Raw genomic sequence first — 20,521 nt, 5'->3', positions numbered from 1 at the left:
AATTAAAAAATATTTTGGACAAATCAAATCAGCACACCTAAGATTGAAAAATAAAATCATAAATTGGAAGAAAAAAATCTTTGCAGCAAATTTTTGTAATAAAGGTCCAATTTCCAAAAAACACAAGAAAATTATTCAAATTTATTAAGTATAAAAACTATTTCCCAAATTGACAAATTGTTGAAAGATAAGAACAAGCAGATTGAAAGGTCTTTTCTCTACTCTAAGTTGATGAATGGAAGTAGAGAAAGGATAGAAAGTAGACATGAAGACTTAAGGTAAATAAACAAAAGAATAAACCACTGGGAGCTTTAATGTTAATGAGGGTTAACTGGAACAATGTAATTTATGTTACCAAAAATTACTTAAGCATATTTACACATTCTGTTGGTTGGCTCATGCATTTTTTTTTTTAATTATAGCTTTTTATTTACAAGTTATATGCATGGGTAATTTTATAGCATTAACAATTGCCAAATCTTTTATTCCAATTTTTCCCCTCCTTTCCCCACCCCAAATGGCAGGTTGACCAATACATGTTAAATATGTTAAAGTATAAATTAAATATAATATAAATATACATGTCCAAACAGTTATTTTGCTGTACAAAAAGAATCAGACTTTGAAATAGTGTACAATTAGCCTGTGAAGGAAATCAAAAATACAGGCAGACAAAAATAGAAGGATTAGGAATTCTATGTAGTGGTTCATAGTCATCTCCCAGAGTTCTTTCCCTGGGTGTAACTGGTTCAGTTCATTACTGATTTGGTTCATCTCATTGTTGAAGATGGCCACATCGATTAGAATTGATCATCATATAGTATTGTTGTTGAAGTATATAATGATCTTCGGGTCCTGCTCATTTCACTCAGCATCAGTTCATGTAAGTCTCTCCAGGCCTTTCTGAAATCATCCTGCTGGTCATTTCTTACAGAACAATATTCCATAATATTCATATACCACAATTTATTCAGCCATTCTCCAATTGATGGGCATCCACTCAGTTTCCAGTTTCTGGCCACTACAAAGAGAGCTGCCACAAACATTCTTTGTGCTCAATCATTTTTAGCTTATACTAGCAATCATATATTTTATCTCCATTATATCTCTCTTCATCAAGGAAAACAAATTCTCAAATTTGTCTTGTCCAATAATGTAAATCTCATTTCATATCTCTCTGACAAGAAGTAAGTGGCTTTCTTTATCATTGGTCCTATGGAATTGTGGTTGACCTTTTAATTCACCAGAGTTCTTTGTCTTCATTATGTTGTAATTGTATATTTTTTTTCTTATACTGTTAACTTCCTTCTTCATCAGTTCATACAAGTATTCCCCGATTTCACTGAAATAAACCTTTTTATTTTTTATAGAAGAAAAACATTCCATTATAATCTTATTAACATAAGTTTTCAGCCATCCACCAATTGATGTTTTTCATGTTGGCTTCTAAATTCTTTGTTATTAAAAACAAAAGCTATAAATATTTTAGTAGATATGGGACTAATAATGGTATAATTTGATGACATTATGGTAATTATGTGTTGTTGTAGTTAGAGTGCTGAATCCAGAGTCAGGAAGACCTCAGTTCAAATATAGTTTCAGACACTTATTATCTGGGTGACTTTGGGTAAATGAGCCTCAATCTGCTTCAGTTTTTTCAACTTTAAAATAGAGATTACAATAGCATCTAACTTCACAGTTCAAATAAGATAATAGTTCTAAAAATGTATAGCACATTACCCATCTCACTGACCAAAAGTGAAGAAAATAATGAAGCCATGATATTGATGATTTTACAAATTCATGTTAATAATCTGAAACATTGAAGCAAAACAGTCCTTTTCACCCCCTCCCTCAATTATTTCATAGATGACTACCCACTAACGCTCTTACAGATCTTCTCTTTTCTCCTCAAGATACTACATTTCCCAATTAATAAATGGTCAAAGGTTATGAACAATTTTCAGATGAAGAAATTGAAGCCATTTATCACTATTGATTAAATAAATGCAAATTAAAACAACTCTGAAATACCACCTCACACCCATCAGATCTAGCTAAGATGACAGAAAAACATTAATGATATATATTGGAAGGGATGTAGGAAAATTGAGACACTAAGGCATTATTGGTGGAGCTATGAATTGATCAGTAATTCTGGATAGTAATTTGGAATTATGCCCAAAGGGCTATAAAACTGTTCATATCCTTTGATCCAACAGTGTTACTACTGGATTTGTGTCTCAGAGAGATAATAAAAGAGGGAAACAGATCCCATATGTGCAAAAATATTTGCAGGATTTCTTTTTGTAATGGTGAGGAATTGGAAAGTGAGTTCATATTCCATCAATTGGGGAATGACTAAATTAGTTGTGGTATATGAGTATAGTGGAATATTATGGTTCCATAAGAAAAGAGGAGACTAATTTCAGAAAAGCTTGTAAAGACTGACATGAATTGATGGTAGGTGAAGTGAGTGGAACAAGAATATTGTAAATAGGTACAGCAAAATTGTGTGATAATAATTTTATGTGATATAATATGAAATAATATTATGTGATAATAACAAGCCATGATAAGCTTAGCTTTTCTTTTTCACCCTAAAAATTTGAATTCCAAATTGTTTTTCTCCCTCCTTTCTTTACATCCTCTTTCCTCAATATACAACCAAAGTGATATAGGATATTTTTTTACTATAGTTCTATTTGAATCATATTAAGAAAGAAAAAATCAGAACAAAAGGGAAAAACCACAACAGAAAAAAAGGTAAAAATTGTATGCTTTGATTCACATTCAGTTTCCATAGTTGTTTCTCTGGATGTGAACAATATTTACCTTCCCAAGTCTGTTGGAAATGTCTTAGATCACTGTATTGCTGAGAAGAGCTAAGTCAATCAAAATTGAGGATCACACAATTTTGCTGTTACTTTGTACAATGTTTTCCTGATTCATTTCAGTCAGCATCAGTTCATATAAGTCTTTCCAGGCTTTTCTGAAATAAGTCTGTTCATCATTTTATTTTCTCTTTTTATTGCTGTAAGTTTATTTCTTTTCGATACACATTGCTTTATGAATCATGTTGGGAGAGAAATATCAGAACAAAAGGAAAAAAAAAACTATGGGAGAGGTAAAAACAGAAAAAAAAAATAAGTGCACATAATATGTATTGATTTACATTCAGTCTCCTGAGTTCTTTTTTTCTGGAAGCAGATGGCATTTTCTGTCCAGTCTATTGGGATTGTTTTGAATCACTGAACTACTAAGAAGAATCAAGCTTTCCAGAGCTGACCATCATACATTCTTGTTGTTATTGTGTACAATGTGTTCCTGGTTCTACTTTTTTGCTCAGCATCAGTTCATATAAATCTTTTCAGGTCTTTCTATAATCAACTGGTTCATCATTTTTTAGAGAACCTTCATGTACCACAACTTGTTCAGCCATTCCCCAATTACTGAGTAGCCATTCCAATTCTTTGCTACAACAAAAACAGCTGCTACAAACATTTTGCACATGTAGATCCTTTGACCCTGATAGATCAAACAGTATAAACAGTTTGATAATCCTTTGGGCAAAATTCCAGATTACTCTCCAGAATAGTTGGATCATTTCACAACTCTACCAACAATGCATTAGTGTCCTAGTTTTCCCACATCCCCTCCTACATTTATCTTTTCCTGTCATCTTAGCCAATTTGAGAATTATGCGTTGGTACTTCAGAGTTGTTTTAATTTGCATTTCTCTAATCAGTAGTAATTTAGAGCATTTTTTCATATCTGTTCATCATTTCTTATAGAACAATAATATTCATTATATTCACATACAATAACTTATTTGGCCATTCCTCAGTTGATGAGGATCTACTCAATTTTCAATTCCTTGCCACTATAAAAAAGAGCTACTATGTAATGTTCTCTGGTTCAATTTCCTGGAGGTCTTCAGGGGCAGCCTTCTTTTCAGTCTGAGAAATCACCACAAGAATAGCCAGGTGTTAAAGTCCAAATACTTTATTATCTCCTTCCTGGGGCTGGACATCTTTCTGGAGAGCCTTTCAGACCAGCCTTGGTCTCAGTGGGGGAAGTGAAGGAGGCCAGGCCAGCCACCAAGAGCCTGATTGAAGATTAAATGAATTTCTGTCTCCTTGGCTCCGAGAGCTTGAACTCCTGCCCCCAGTCCTTTGTCTTCTCTGCCTCTGAATCTGAATCTAGCTGAGACTCTAGCTTATATACTCTACACTGAGTATAAACCACTCATTATATCACTAGGAAACTATTATTTGTTGTAAGATTAAATCAATCATACTGAACCATGCTAAACTAGATAACCATTGTCTCATCAAATCCACTTAGTACCTGTATGAATCCTTTTTTTTTTTTTTCAACTTCAGAGTTCTGGCCCATAACATCTCCCACTTTCCTTTGTTTTAGAACATAAGGTGGTCACTCTCCCTGACTTCTCAATGAGGTGAGAACTCCCAAAAAGGAGGTAATCACGCCTATTTCATCACCCCTCTACACTACTATGTACAACATCTTTGCACATGTGCATCCTTTTCCTTCTTATGACCTCTTTGGGATACAGACCCATTAGTGACACTATTACATCAAAAGATATGCAGTTTTGAGAAGTGTGAGGTGATACCTTAGAGTTGTTTTAATTTGCATTTCTCTAAACAATAATTATTTAGAGCATGTTTTTTAATATGGCTTTAATTTCTTCATCTGAAAACTGCCTATTCATATCCTTTGATCATTTGCCAATTGGGGAATGACTTGTATTCTTATCAATTGGACTCTGTTTTCTATATATTTTAGAAATGAGCCTCTTTATCAGAAACACTAGTTGCAAAAATAATTTGTCTTCTGTCTTCAAATCTTTATTGAATTTGCTTTGTACAAAAACCTTTTTTTTATTTAATATAATAATAATTATCCATTTTTCATTTCATAATGTTCTCTATTTCTTGTTTGGTCAAAAATTCTTCCCTTCTCCAAACATCTAATAGGTAAACTATCCCTTGCTCTCCTAATTTGTTCATAGTATCCACTTTTATATGTAAATTAAGAACCCATTTTGATCTTATCTTGGTACAAATTGTAAGATGTTGGTGTATGTCTTGTTTTTGGCACACTATTTTCCAGTTTTTCCAGAAGTTTTTGTCAAATACTGAATTCTTATACCAGAAGCTGGAGTCATTGGGTTTATCAAACTGAAATTGTGTACCCTTTGATCTATAAAATTCAAGTCTCAAGCTCTCCTGGGAAGCATATCTCCCCAGACAAGTTAAGTGGTATCATCTGACTGGGCCATTTCTAAGGCAAATCACCTCCATTGATAGCAGATCTCAATTCAAATTCAGGCTGAAAAAAGCCTTCAAAACAATTTCATTTGGGAGATACTGGTCTGATCATCTCAAATTGCCCCAGCCCCCTGTCAAGATCTGCTCATATAATAAGTTTTTGTTTACTTCTTTGTTTGCAGAATATCCAAAGCAGGACTATGTCTTGTACCTTGGCATAGCTGCCAGGACCCTGCCCACTGAGAAGACATTCTCTTCTCAGTGCCAGTCTCCATTTCACTAATAGGACTTTGCAACTACGAAGTCAGTCTCTTAGAAAAGCTGACTTCTCATCCAACAATAAACTTCCATTTTTGCCACCTAAAATTCTTCAGGTTTGTGAATTCTTTCACTAAGAACCTGTGCCTCTCACCAAAAGGGGATTTCCACAACTCTCTAACTGCCACTAGAACCCCATCAAAACCATAAATTACTGCTGTCACTGACATTGTGTGTTGTATACCTAACCTGTTCCAAGGATCTACCATTCAGTTTCTTAACCAAATGGTTTTGATGATGGCCATTTTATAATACATTTTTAGATCTTATAGATATAGCCCACTGTATCTTGCATTTTTTATTATTTTTCCTTAATATTCTTGATCTTTTGTTTTTTCAGATGAATTTTGTTATTTTTTTGTAGCTTACAAAATAAATTTTGATAGTTAGATTGGTATTGTACTGAATACATAAATTAATTTCGGTAGAATTATCATTTTTATTGCATTAGTTCAGCCTACACATGGTTTTGGATAGATGCTACTTATCATTTTAATGAAAACTCCATTTATTCCTATGCCCTCTAGTGTCTTTAATAGAAATGGGTGCTATACTTTGTAAAAAGGTGTTTTTCTAATTATTTTGAGATAATCATATTATTTTTGTCATTGATATGGTAAGTTACAATGATAGTTTATACACACACACACACACACACACACACACACACATATAATTAGTCCTGCAATTCTTGCATAAATCCTAGTTGGTCATAGTATATTATTCTAGTGAAAAAGTATTGTATTCTCTTTGCTAATATCTTATTTAAAATTTTTGCATCAATATTTCTTAGAGAGATTGGTCTATAATTTTCTTTCTCTGTTTTGGTTCTTCCTGATTTAGGTATCAGCACCATATTTGTGTCATAAAAGGAATTTGGCATTTTAATTAGGTTGTCAGATTTGTTGGCATACAGTAGAGCAAAATATCTCCCACTTATTATTTTAATTCCTTCTGCATTGGTGATAAATTCACTTTTTTTTTTCATTTTTGATACTGATAATTTGGTTTTTTTCTTTTCTTTTTCTAATCGAATTAACCAAAAATGTTATCTTTGTTTTTTTTCATAAAACCAATTTGTAGTTTTATTTATTGGTTCAATAGTTTTCTTACCTTCAATTTTATTAATCTCTCCTTTGACTTTCCTAATTTCTAATTTGGTAATTAATTGGGTATTTTCAATTTGTTTTTATTTATCCCTTTTTAGTTGCATGCCCAATTCATTGATCTCTTTTAGATTTAGCTCTTCTCAGCAACATAATTATCAAAAATAATCCCAATATACTTGGAATTGGAAAATGCTATCTACACCAAAGAAAGAATTATAAAGATTGAATGAATATTGAAGCATAATATTTTCACCTTTTTTCCTTGCTTTTTCTTTCTCATGTTTTTCCCTTTTCTCCTGATTTTTCTTTCAAAACATGACAAAATGGAAATCTGTTTAAAATTATTATGCAGAAATTAAAATAAAATGATTGGATATCATTACACACACACACACACACACACACATATAAAACCTATCACATTATTTGCTGTTTTGAAGAGAGAAGAAGTAAGGGAAGCATGGAGAAATATTGAAACTCAGAATTTTACAAAAATGAATGTTGAAAACTATCTTTATATGTAATTGGAAAAATAAAATAATATTGAGGGCGAAAAAAGATTTCCCTATTACTACTAATCCTATGCCCTCCTTGCCCTCTCTCAGATGAAAACTTTGATTCTTACTTTATTAAGAAATTTGAGGTCATTAGTCATAACTCATTTAATAAATGCTTGTTTCCTTTCTTCTTTCTCTCTTTGCAATCTGATTTCAAACCTCATTATTCAACTGAAATTGCTCTCTCCAAAGTTAGCCACCGGTCTCATAATTACCACATCTCATTCTTTTTTCATTTGATGTTTTAGAACACTCTCTTTTCCCAGGTACTCTTTTCTCTGAATTTTTGTGACACCACTCTTTCCTGATTTATCTCCTGCTTATATGATACTTCCTTCTTCAGTCTTTTCTTCTAGCTTATCATACACATGAGTTCCTCCTGATGTAAACTGTGTTCCTTTTAATATTTGGGGAAAAAGAATCTTGGGGGAAGGGTGATTCAGGGTCTCAAACTCTCCTGGACTCTGCCTGGTCCACATACATTCATGGTAAGTAATCTCATTCAATTGGAAATCTCGGCCTTGGGCTAGTCAGTATCCTCTATTGAGTGACTCAAACTGCTCCTCAGCTCCAGGCCAAGACTGACCAGATATAACCAAGGATTTGTTAACCTATCTTTGTAGAAGTCCCACTTTTTTTGATGTTGCCTACTGATGAAGATATTTTCTTCTCAGTGTAAACTCATCTCTGCAATAGTCCTAACAGGATCTTGCCCATTAAGAAAGTTGTCTTCTTAGCATACTGTTAGCCTAAATAGAACCTTTCTTTGCCACAAACCTTGTGCTTGTATTTATTGGGGTTTGAGAATTCTTTCTTTCGCAAAACCTGAGTAATCGGCCAAGAGGATCCCATTGCTGTTAGAGGATCTCTTAGCCTCAATTCTCGCATCTTATCACTCCCAATTGTAAGTGTTAATAAGATTCAATACCAGGTCATCTTTTCTTCTTATTTATTTATTTATTTATTTTTATTTCATTAAAGATTTCCAAATTATATGTAAAAAGTTAACATTCATTTTTTTTAAATTCTGAATTTCAAATCCTTTCCCTTCTTCCTACTTCTCCTTCTCCTTGATAAGGCAAGCAATTTGATACAAATTGTACATGTGAAGTCATATAAAACATATTTCCATATTATCCATATTATAAAACCAAATAAAGACAAAAACAAGAAAAATAAGGAAAGTTTTAAAAATTTCTTTTCATTCTTGCAATATACTTTCCCTCTTGCTAATCTAATCAAATCCTATGGGTTTAAATCTCATCTCTATGCAGCTGAATCACATATTTACATAACTAGCACTGATCTCTACCCTGAGCATCTAAAGAATATCACTATTGTTTATTGCATGTCTTCTACCAGAGTCACCATAACAACTCAGTATATCTGAAAGTGAACTCATTTTTCAGACCTAATCCTCCCTATATAAGTAAAATATATCATCATATCCTCCATCTTGATGAGGTATAGATATGGGGTACCTAAATGAAATTAGGGTTTAATGGAGGTCTAGTAGCAGATTTGGGGTACAGGGAGTCAGATGGAGCTTCCTGTAACCCCACTGGATTCAGAACAAGGATACAGAATTAAATGAGGTCTAGTAGTGGCATGAGTCCCCAATAAAAGCATTTATTGGCCTGAAATGCTAGATTGATAAAAGAAATTTATTGTGGGGTTTGGAAGTAAGATTAAAGTATAGTTAAGGAAATAGGTGAAGGTAGATATAAGAAGGGCACCAGACAGAGGGTCCAGTGGACAGAAAGTCCTGACATGCCTGGTGTAAGATTGGCATGTTTGGGACTTCTGTAAAGAGGGGGTCCCAGCATGGCCCTTTTATAATGGGAGATTTAGTTACAGGGGCCTGTGGATGTAGCCCCAAAGTTGGCTCAGATCTGGGTGGGGCTGGGACAGGTCCGGGTAATTACATTAACTAGGAAAGGTTGGGAATCAGAAAGAAAGGAATCTTAAAGGAACCACACCCACATCATTCTCGCTTTTACTCATCTCACACATCCAATCAGCTGTCAAATTTTGCTGTTTCTACCTTCACATCTGTTCTACACAATCATTTTTTATTAGGACTACCACCTTAGCTTAGGCCCTGATGATTTCTTATTTTGTTTTAATGGTCTCTTCCTTGACCTCTCTTCCTGATTTCCCTTACCATTCTAGTCAATCCTTTGTATTGCTGATAAAGTAATTTTCCTTAAGTGTAGATCTGACCATGTTACTCCTCCACTCAACCATTTCCAATGTTTTCCTATTATTTTTAGGATATCTTTTTAAGCCTTTAAAGCCCTAAGCATAATGGTACCAACCTGTCTTTCCAGCCTCATTGAATATTCCCAACACACTCCAATCAAGGGTTTTAAAAAAGGCCTTGTTTCTGTTCTCACATTCTCTCTCCTGGAACTTGCTATCTCCAGATATGTAAAGCATTCCCTCCAGCCACTGCCTTATAGAATTTTTTTCTTTACTTTAAGATTCAGTTCAAACACAGTCTTAGGCATGAAGAACGATACTTCCATTTGATAATTCTGTCTCTCTGACACTAACTTGAATTTAACTGTGTTGCAAATATTTGCTCCTTGAGAAGACTGTCTTCTTTTTAATCTTTGTATCCCCAGCAATTGCATGGTGCTTCCCAAAAGCATTTAATGAATGATCATTCATTTCTTTATTCATTCATTCATATGCACTTGCTGTCTCACTAATTAGAATACAAATTCCTTGAGAATAGGGATTATCTCATGCTATGGGATACAGATACTGTAGCCTCAGTATCTGGCTAGCATATAATAGGCACTTAAAAGTATTTATCAATTGATTGAGAAGTGAATATGGAGATATAAAAATGGGCTATTTCTCCCCATAGTGTATATAATATTCTGCATAATGTAGATATCTGAAAAACGTGATGGATAGCTTGATATGGAATATTTTGCTTTTTAAAATATTATATTTTTCTTGCTTATTTTGTAACTGGTATCACTATAATATCATATATATATATATATATATATATAATCTCCACTTGACTCATCCACCCATCACCCTATTTTAGATTACCCTTACCATTCACTTGAAGTGTTTCTATTGGTTTCTAATTTCCATTGCCTTAGTCTCCATTCCAATTCATCTTCAATACAGATATCAATGATTTTCCATGTAAATTCTAGTCACTACATGTAACTTTTAGGAGCAAAAATAAAGTTCTCTATCTGACATTTAAAGCTTCCTATATTTCCAGCCTTTTGCCATCCAACATACTTATTATTCCCTATTCCTGAAGTCACCTCTTCTGTATCAATGTCTTTACATTGGATATCCCTCATGTGTGAAATATTATTCCTACAAACTTCCAACCTTTAGAATCTGTCTTCCTTTACAATTCAATACCTTGCAACAACAAGCACCATCCCTTTCAAGAAACTTTTCCCATTCTTCTCAGCTGCAAGTCTTTTCCTCAAGTAATTTTCCATGAATTTGATCAATTTGATCAATTTGATACATATGTAGTTAACAAATCCATATACAAACACACATACATGAATACATACACATACACACAGATGCATGTATGTATCAAATATATTAACTTTATAATCCTAAAAAGTCACTTAAACTCTTTTAGTTTCAGGTACTGTAGTACTATAAGTTTTTGTTTGTTTGTTTTTGTTTTTGTTTTTGTCTTTATTATAACTTTTTATTGACAGAACATATGCCTGGATAATTTTTTACAATATTATCCCTTGCACTCACTTCTGTTCCAACTTTTCCCCTCCCTCTCTCCACCTCCTCCTGTAGATAGCAAGCAGTCTTATACATGTTAAATACGTTATAGTATAACCTAGATATAATATATGGATGCAGAACCCAAACAGTTCTCTTGTTGCATAGGGAGAATTGGATTCAGAAGGTAAAAATAGCCTGGGAAGAAAAACAAAAATGCAAACAGTTTACACTCATTTCCCAGTGTTCCTTCTCTGGGTGTAGCTGCTTCTGTCCAACATTGATCAATTGTAACTGAGTTAAATCTCTTTGTCGAAGAAATCCACTTCCATAAGAATACATCCTCATACAGTATTGTTGCTGAAGTATATAATGATCTCCTGGTTCTGCTCATTTCACTCAGCATCAGCTCATGTAAGTCTCTCCGAGCCTCTCTGTATTCATCCTGCTGGTCATTTCTTACAGAAGAGTAATATTCCATAACATTCATATACCACAGTTTACCCAACCATTCTCCAATTGATGGTCATCCATTCATTTCCCAGTTTCTAGCCACCACAAAAAGGGCTGCCACAAGCATTTTGGCACATATAAGTCCTTCCACTTCTTTAGTATTTCTTTGGGATATAAGTCCAGTAGTGGCACTGCACAGTTTGATAACTTTTTGGACATAATTCCAGTTTGCTCTCCAGAATGGTTGGATTCATTCACAACTCCACCAACAATGCATCAATAAGACTATAAGTTTTATAGTAGATGCCAATCTGTATTGATTAAACAGAATTTCAGGCTCAGTTCCCTATACCAATTAAATCATTGGTTTTGTCCAAAAACCCCTAAAACAAAAAAGCAAAACCAAAAAATAATTTTACAGTACAAGTGGATTTATAAAAGCTAAATAATGTCTTTTTTTAAAAGTGTTGTTTGCATAAATTAAATCAACTTAGAGTTGATATTCAGAAAATGTGAACTATGACATTACTAAAAAATTTATTTGCTTTTCAGTTTCCTAAGGAATGAGGATAACCTGTAGAAAGATAATATTCTGACATACAATAGTACTGTATTCCTCTCAGGTCAGAACAGTTTTGCATCTCATCTATTTAAGATTATGGACATTTGATTTAACTTATACTTTAACATATTTAATATGTATTGGTCAACCTGCCATCTGGGGGAAGGGGTGGGGGGAAGCAGGGTAAAAGTTGGAACAAAAGGATTTGCAACTATCAATGCTGAAAAATTACCTATGCATATATCTTGTAAATAAAAAGCTATAATAAAAAAGGAAAAAAAAAGATTATGGATATGTGTCTCTCTATTTTATAAATAAAGAGCTATAAGTGAATAGTGATAAGCAGAAGAGGGGAATAAGATTGAATATGAGGCAAAGAAAAATTGAATCAATTACAGTATTATCAATGTAGTGATGTTAATACCCGTCCTTGATCTCTAAATCCTGTTCTGATTTTGCCAACTTTCCTTCCAATCTATAAAAGCCAAGATACTGTTCATATAAAGTTGAGATCTACTAATTTGGAAGAAAAGGCTAAAATGTGTGAATGTTTATTGTTACTCCCACTGTCCTATTGTTGTTCAATCCCTTATTTTTTTTACATGCTTTGTTCATTTTTCTCTCCTTTTGGTTTTGTTTATGCTTGATTTTTGGAAACCAATACTTTATGTGAAATCTCTTCTCTCAAGCTGGGAAAACTTTGTTCTTCAATATCATTGAAGTTAAGACATACACAAAAACTCCCTGGTGCCATAGATACATCCTGAAGAGCATCCTTTGGATTATTTTGAACTATTCCAAATCTCAGCAGTTCAAAATGCACATGCTGAGCAATTCTCAGCAGAATTGAGAAAGGTCTATAAAGATTATTTTACAGTTATAGTCAGCCTGAGGATTTATTTTTAGATCCCTTTGGATGTTTTTGAGTCACAGACAAGCTACAATAATAATAGCATAGCAAAACATTCAATTTGAGACAAGATAAAATGGTATATCTGCCAGCTATAGCTTTTCACTAAAAAGCACTAGGATTCATAAATGTGCTCCTTCATAACTTAATGCAAGAAAACTTTCAGATTTCTAATTTCCCAATTTGTTGTTTCAAATACTCAATGTGCAGGTTCAGGGTCCAGTCTGCTTCTAGTCCTGCCTGCAACCTAAATCAAAAGAACTGATATAAAACCAATGGCTATAATTTTCTAATTAATACATTCCACTTAACTCCATGACTTCAGCACCCAAATAAAAAAAAATAGATTCCCAGTGTTACATCTTGTAGTTTAATCTTGGTTTGAAAGGTTTTTCCTTATCAACCACAGCTCAGGATAATATCTGTTGGTTGACTAAGAATTCTTAAGAAACAGAATCTCCCATTTCCCATCCTTCTCTGTCCACCAACCCATGATACAACCTGATTCTCTATATCTTTTACAACTATTACTTCTTGTCTCTGAAAGAAGTTTCAAAATGGAAGATGATTACATGTTTGGGGATACTATTTAGATAGAATATCGATTAAAGAAGGGTTAGATTATATGATTTCTGATACCCTATTACCTCAGATTCTATGATTTTTTATTACTTAATAATTTACTCATTGATATTGAAATTATTTGCTTAAAGTACCTGCTTTTCTTTACAAAATAAATTACAAAACAAATATGCTTCCCTTTTATTTATTTTTAATTGGAAAATAATTCCTGGCAAATGTCACATTTTTGCTTTTCTCTTAATACTGACCACACTATGAAAACTTATTCCCCAAATTCTTTGCTTTCCTCAATGAACTGGAAATCAAATAAGTTTCTCTCTACACATTGATAACGAAAATGAAAAGAACTCCTCAAAGACAGTGACCAAATAACATTCATTTCAACTATTTGAAAAACTTCATGAAGTTTTTTTTTTTTTTATTTAATAGCCTTTTATTTACAGGATATATGCATGGGTAACTTTACAGCATTAATAATTGCCAAACCTCTTGTTCCAATTTTTCACCTCTTACCCCCCCACCCCCTCCCCTAGATGGCAGGATGACCAGTAGATGTTAAATATATTAAAATATAAATTAGATACACAATAAGTATACATGACCAAAACGTTATTTTGCTGTACAAAAAGAATCAGACTCTGAAATGTTTGTACAATTAGCTTGTGAAGGAAATAAAAAATGCAGGTGTGCATAAATATAGGGGTTGGGAATTCAATGTAATGGTTTTTAGTCATCTCCCAGAGTTCTTTTTCTGGGCATAGCTTGGTTCAGTTCATTACTGCTCCATTGGAAATGATTTGGTTGCTCTCGTTGCTGAGGATGGCCTGGTCCATCAGAACTGGTCACCATATAGTATTGTTGTTGAAGTATATAATGATCTCCTGGTCCTGCTCATTTCACTCAGCATCAAAAACTTCATGAAGTTATATGTCTAACATTGTACTAAGCACTAGAGATACAAAGGTTAAAAAAAAATTCTACTTTCAAAGGTGTTTCTTGTACTTTTCTTTCTTTTCTCCCTAAAATGCCTAATATTGCTGATATAAACATAATACATATGTAGAAAACATTTATTGAACAAAATATATTTAATATGATATATTGTATTGAAAGACTTAGAGAATGAAGGGCTAACCTTAGAATTAGGAATACCTGGTTTCAAGTTTTAACTTTCATATACCAACTGTGTGACCCTCAGCAATCACCCTAAAATTTTAATGCTCCCAAGTGATTCTCTAAAGGCATGTGTTATTAATGAGTTACCATTCCGTATCAATTAAAGGAATTTCCAGCCCAAAGCTATACTATAGTGTGATGAATTCATAGATCTGAATCCCTCATCTTTCTAAGATCACACAATGCTCATCTTTAGAATTAGAAAAATATCTTTTAATTAAAATTGTGCTCAGTGCTGAATGATTTTCTTATCATTACTTAAATTATTTGCAAAATACATTAATGCTTGCATCTTGCACATGTGTGTGGAGGAAATGTATTCATCATGATTTAAAGGTAATACTTATATTACTCATTAAAAGCAATTACTACTTTATATTATATACTCATAAAAAGCACTGTACCAAGAGGAATTCTAGATTTTGTTTCAAGGTTTGACATAAAGTAAGAGAAAAACAGAATAAGGCATCACGATCTTACTTTAGATAAATCATGTGCTATGTTCTTAATGGACACTAAATTTTTAGGGAGTGTGAAATACATCAGCTTAACTTTTTCTAGTAATCTTCCTCATGACAACAATTTATCAGGGACTGTAATAAATAAAAGTATTGGCCTATGCTCTTTGCAAGCATTGATGAAAGTCACAAGGACCAAGTTCTCATTGGAATCAAAGGATTACAAAATAAGAAGAGACCAGAAATCATCTAATCCAGCAATAAACATATTGAAACAAAAGTTGAATTTTTACCAAGTTTTGGTTGTACTTTATCAGATTCATGGCTTTAGATTTCTTATGCTGCATTGATTTTTAAATTTATTTTTTTGTCCAGATTTATATATAAGTTGATAGATTTATATAGAAAAGTTCTCCACCTATACAGATAAGCGACTAGTAGAAAATTTAGTGAATTAAGCAGCTTTCTGGGTGTAGTGAGAGATAGTGACTTACCTCTGTTTATATAGCCAGTATATGATAGAGGCAAAACTTGAACATTGGTATTTCTGATAGGCAAAATCATTGTCTATCTACTATAAAAATATTTCTATATGATAGTTCTTTGGATACAGTAAGTACTTAATAATTTTTTACTTCATTTTAAAATTTTTTCTTGTTGCCATACTTGTGAAAGAGTGTCTTCATCTTAAAGATTTTTGTGATATGAACTTTTATACTGAATTCATGTATCTATTTAAAATGTATTGTGATATGTGAATTAAGGCTAAATATAATTTCTGTCACATTGCTTTCCAATGTTCCAAGCAAATTTTATTCTGTATAAGAATTCCTTATACAGTAGATAATGTTTCTATCTTTATCAGGTATTATGAAATGATCAATTTCTTGTGCCTTGATTACTAATTGATCAACTTTTTATATTTTTGAGAAATAACATTCTTTTAATGAATATTTCTGGAATAGACTGAATTTAGATACTGCCCTAGGTTCTCTTTCTTACTACTTTTTTGTTTTCATTATTTTCCCTCTTCTTAATGACCTTTTGTTCTTATTTTCTCATTATTTTTAATAAATTCTAAGGTATCTTAGAAGATTAATTTTCAAATCCAGTCCATATTCTATAATTTTTATTGGAATTTTTTTCTCTGAATGTTTTGTTAGTAATATTCAACTGTTTCTGTTGGGAATTTATATTCTGACACTTTATTGATTGTTAATAGTATCAAATAATTTTATGGCTTTCCAGGATAATTGAAGTAAAATATGTCATGAAAATGGAAATTATTTTGTCTTAACTTTTCCCATGTATATTACATGAACAGCTTTTTTCTTGCCTTATTAGTTAGTATTTCTTGTTATATTAATTAATAGTTGTGACAATTTCCTGACTCCCTTATTTGTCTTGAACTTATTTGAAAGTCTAGTACTTCTGTAATGCAGATGATGAGAACATGGTTTAAAAAAAAAAAAAAAACTCTTGGGAGAATTGAGGTATTTCAACTTCAGCTGTTTCATTTTTAATTTAAATAAGTGGTATTGTAATGCCGGAGAAACTGAGCAAGCTAGAGATTAGAGATTATTTAATAATTTATTAAATGGAGAGATATACTGGGATCAATGGATCCATGTTTGGCTGAATGACACTATCATCTCCAAGAATCCAGCAAACAATCAGAGTTCTCAATGACATATATACATGTGGCTCAGACACAGAAGGTAGACTGAGGCAGGGGCAGAGTCAGGGTACTGAGAGAGGGAAAAGGATTCTGACAGGGTGGCGTGAGCCTCTGGAGAGGGGATGACATAATTGGGGAAGGCACCCTGGACCTGGGGAGAAGCATCTTGATAAGACAGTATCTGATATTCTAAGAGCTTGGGATGGGGAGAAGCATTCTGATGTTCTATCAAGTATTCTGATAAAGGGGGAGGGGAGGTTTTGAAGTACTGAGGAAACCAAGGCAGGACTGGGTCAGGATAATTAGGGAAACTGAGTCAGGACAATAAAAGAGAACTGTGGCATAACAGTATATTATATCAAAAAATATTTTCTAGATCTTTTGTTATAATCATGTTATTTGTATTGTTTTAATTGTTTAATATAGTATATTTTAATTCTCCTAATTTGAATAATTCCCAAATTCCTGAGATAAACTCAACAAGATAATTAAATATATAATCTTTTAAATATGTTGCTATGAACCCTTTATGAATATTTTTATAAAATATGTTATATCAATATTCATTTTATATTAATCAAATTTTTTTCTTTATCTTTATCTTATTCTGGTTTAGGAACCAGAAACATATGGTTTGAACAAATTGAACAAATTTATCAAACTCTGTGTGTGTGTGTGTGTGTGTGTGTATGTGTGTGTGTGTGTATAAAATTGGAATTAATTGTTCTTTATATCTTACTGTATATAAATTTAAATTTATAAATAAAAATGTAAATTTTTTTACCCTCTTTAGGGAATTTATTTATATATATAGTTAAATTTCATATAATAAAATCAGAATATTTGCTGAGCTTATAATTTTTCCATTAATATGGGTATTTTATATTTTTATATTTTACATTTTATATTATGGATATATATATATCCATATGATGCATTTCTTTTGTTAGCATATAATTGGGCAAAATAACTTTGTTTTTATTTTTGTCTCTATATATTAGATTTTCACCTTTTAATTTTTTATATTAATTTTATTATTCAGCTTTCTCTTTTTAAGAATAAATTAGCTAATATTATTCTTGTTTTATTCATTTTTAAAAATAAATTAAACTAACTTAATTCAATTTTCATTTACAGTTTTATATATTCTTTTGCTTTCAAATTTTATATTTTATTATTATTTGTTAGGGGTATTATTTGCTGTTTTGTAGCTTTTTTTTAGAAGAAGTGAATATTTAGGAGAATATTAGAATCATTATGCTGTGGTCAATAAAGAGTGTTTAAAGCTTTTGCTTTTCTATATTTGTTCAGGGGGGGACCCTAAATTTTGATCATTTTAAAACATACCACATATAACTGAAATGTATATGTATTCTTTTCAGCTTGCCTTCCAAGATCTATCATAACCAACTCTGCTTTAAAAAAAAAAAACTAATTATCTGATAAGCATTTATTAGCATGCCCTTCCAGTGCATGAAAAGAAAAATAGAATAAAAAAAAAATCTAACTATAAATAAGCATGCTTCAGCAAAATATATTCCTAAATCATTTATATTCAAACACATTAGTTTCATTTTTGCACTTAATGTCTATCACTTCTCTGGGAGGAGATGAAAAATGTGATTTATATATCATTGCATTAAACAAATTTCTAAACTCTCAGGACAAGCCAAGTGGTGTAGTAGATAGAGAGCCAAGACTACAGTCAGGAAGATCCAAGTTCAAAATCAGACTCCAACACTTATTACCTATGTGACCCTGGGTAAAACAACCCTGTTTGCTTCAGTTCCTCATCTAAAGATGGAGAAAAAATGGCAAACTGTCTTTGTAAAAAAAAAAAAAAGTCCTCAAGTGGCATCAGAAAGAGCTGGGCATGCCTGAACTGACACACTAAAATGTTTTCACAGTGTTTTCCTTCTATGATGCTTTATTGAATAAATTATTCTCCTACCTCTACTCATATTGTAATATTCATAAAGTTACTTTCAATTTCCTCTGAAACTATCCATATCATCATTTCTAATGGCACTATTATGTTCTATTACATTAATTTACCACAATTTGTTTAGCCATTTCCCAATAGCTAGGCACCATCTTAATTTCCAGTTTGGGGTGGTTATGAAAAGAGCTGCTATAAATATTTTTTGCACAAATGGGTCTTTTATCACTTTCACTGGTCTTTTTGAATGTATAGATCTAGAAGTAGTATCATTTTTCCAAAGGGTGTAAATCACTTAGTAACTTTTAGGACTTAATTCCAAATTGCTTTCCATAATAGAGCTATTTCATTGAAGTCTCTCCGATATTTGTCCTTTTCTTTTTTGTCTTTATCAATCTGATAGGGATGAGATGGAAAACTCAAATTAGCTTTAATTTGGGTATTTCTCATTGCTAGTGGTTTGGACTAACACTTTTCATATATTTTCCATAGTTTAGATTTTTCCCTTTGAAAAAAAATTTTTTTTGCATCAATACCAATTAGAGAATTCTCTTCACTTCACAAATTCAAATTAATTACATATTTTAGATATGAAAATTTTATTAGTGTAAACTGATGCAAATATTTTCCAAGTTAAATGTTTGCCTTAAAATTTTAATTGCATTAAGATTGTTTTGCCAAATTTTTCAATTTTATATAACCAAAATTGTCTTTTATTTTCTGTAATCCTTTCTATTGCTTGTGTAGTTATGAAATTTTTCTCTCTATATGTACTTTTTTTTTTTTTTTGCTTAAGGTTAATTAGGTTAGAGTATCATTTTTTTCTGCCTAGGTCATGCATCAATTTGGAATTTATTTTGTTATATAGTATTAAATTTTTGTCTATGCCCAATTTATGCCAAACTATTTTCTAATTTTTCCAGAACCTTTTAGTCAAATAGTGAGTCCTTACAAAGTAACTCAGGAACTTCTCTAAAATTCTATTTGAACTTAAAACGTTCTTGTCAATAATTTGGGTAAATTTGTCTGTCATGATTTTTGTTTTGCTTTCTATTTTTCCTTGTAGCTCAATTAACAATTTCTTTTAAATACTTAATTTAGTTTAAAACATGATATCTTCCATTAAATGAATATATATTTATTATCAATATTTGTTATATTTTTTCTTCTGCTTATCTCTTTTCCCCATGTCTACTTTTATTGTTAATTCATTTGTAACCATAAGGGGTATCCTCTGCTTTTTTTTAGATTAAAAAGAGCCAAAACAAAATTCTACTCTTTCCCCAACTCTGAGTCTTTATTTTTCAAGTTTAATTTTTTTTTAATGTAATAGATTGTTAAATTCTGCTTTCTGGTCAATTCTTCCATGCTCCCTTTTATTATTATTAAAATACGCATTCACATTCATAGCTATGGTAATTATTTTTCTATAAATCATATATTATTGTTTTTTCTTTGTCTCCTACTTCCTTCTTTTACACAAAAACATAATGATTAAAGAAAGGGATTGGGATTAATATTATTATAATTTTTATTCATTTTCTTTTTTTCTTTTATTCTTTTCTTTTTACTTAACTCAGATCTATATTTCTGACCTTTTCTTTCTTTCAATTCTTCCATTTTATTCCATTTTTGCTATTGAAGTTTGTTTCATTTCTATTTCCTCCCCAATTCAACCCTCTTTCAAAGGCCTTTCCTCTCACTCTGCTCCAACATTTTCTCACATTAATATAAATGTCTTTCTACATTA

The sequence above is a fragment of the Sarcophilus harrisii genome, chromosome 3 (genome assembly GCF_902635505.1).
Source record: "Sarcophilus harrisii chromosome 3, mSarHar1.11, whole genome shotgun sequence".
NCBI classification, from domain to species: domain Eukaryota; kingdom Metazoa; phylum Chordata; class Mammalia; order Dasyuromorphia; family Dasyuridae; genus Sarcophilus; species Sarcophilus harrisii.
The sequence above is the reverse complement of the archived record's forward strand: the minus strand, read 5'-3'. Positions refer to the sequence as shown.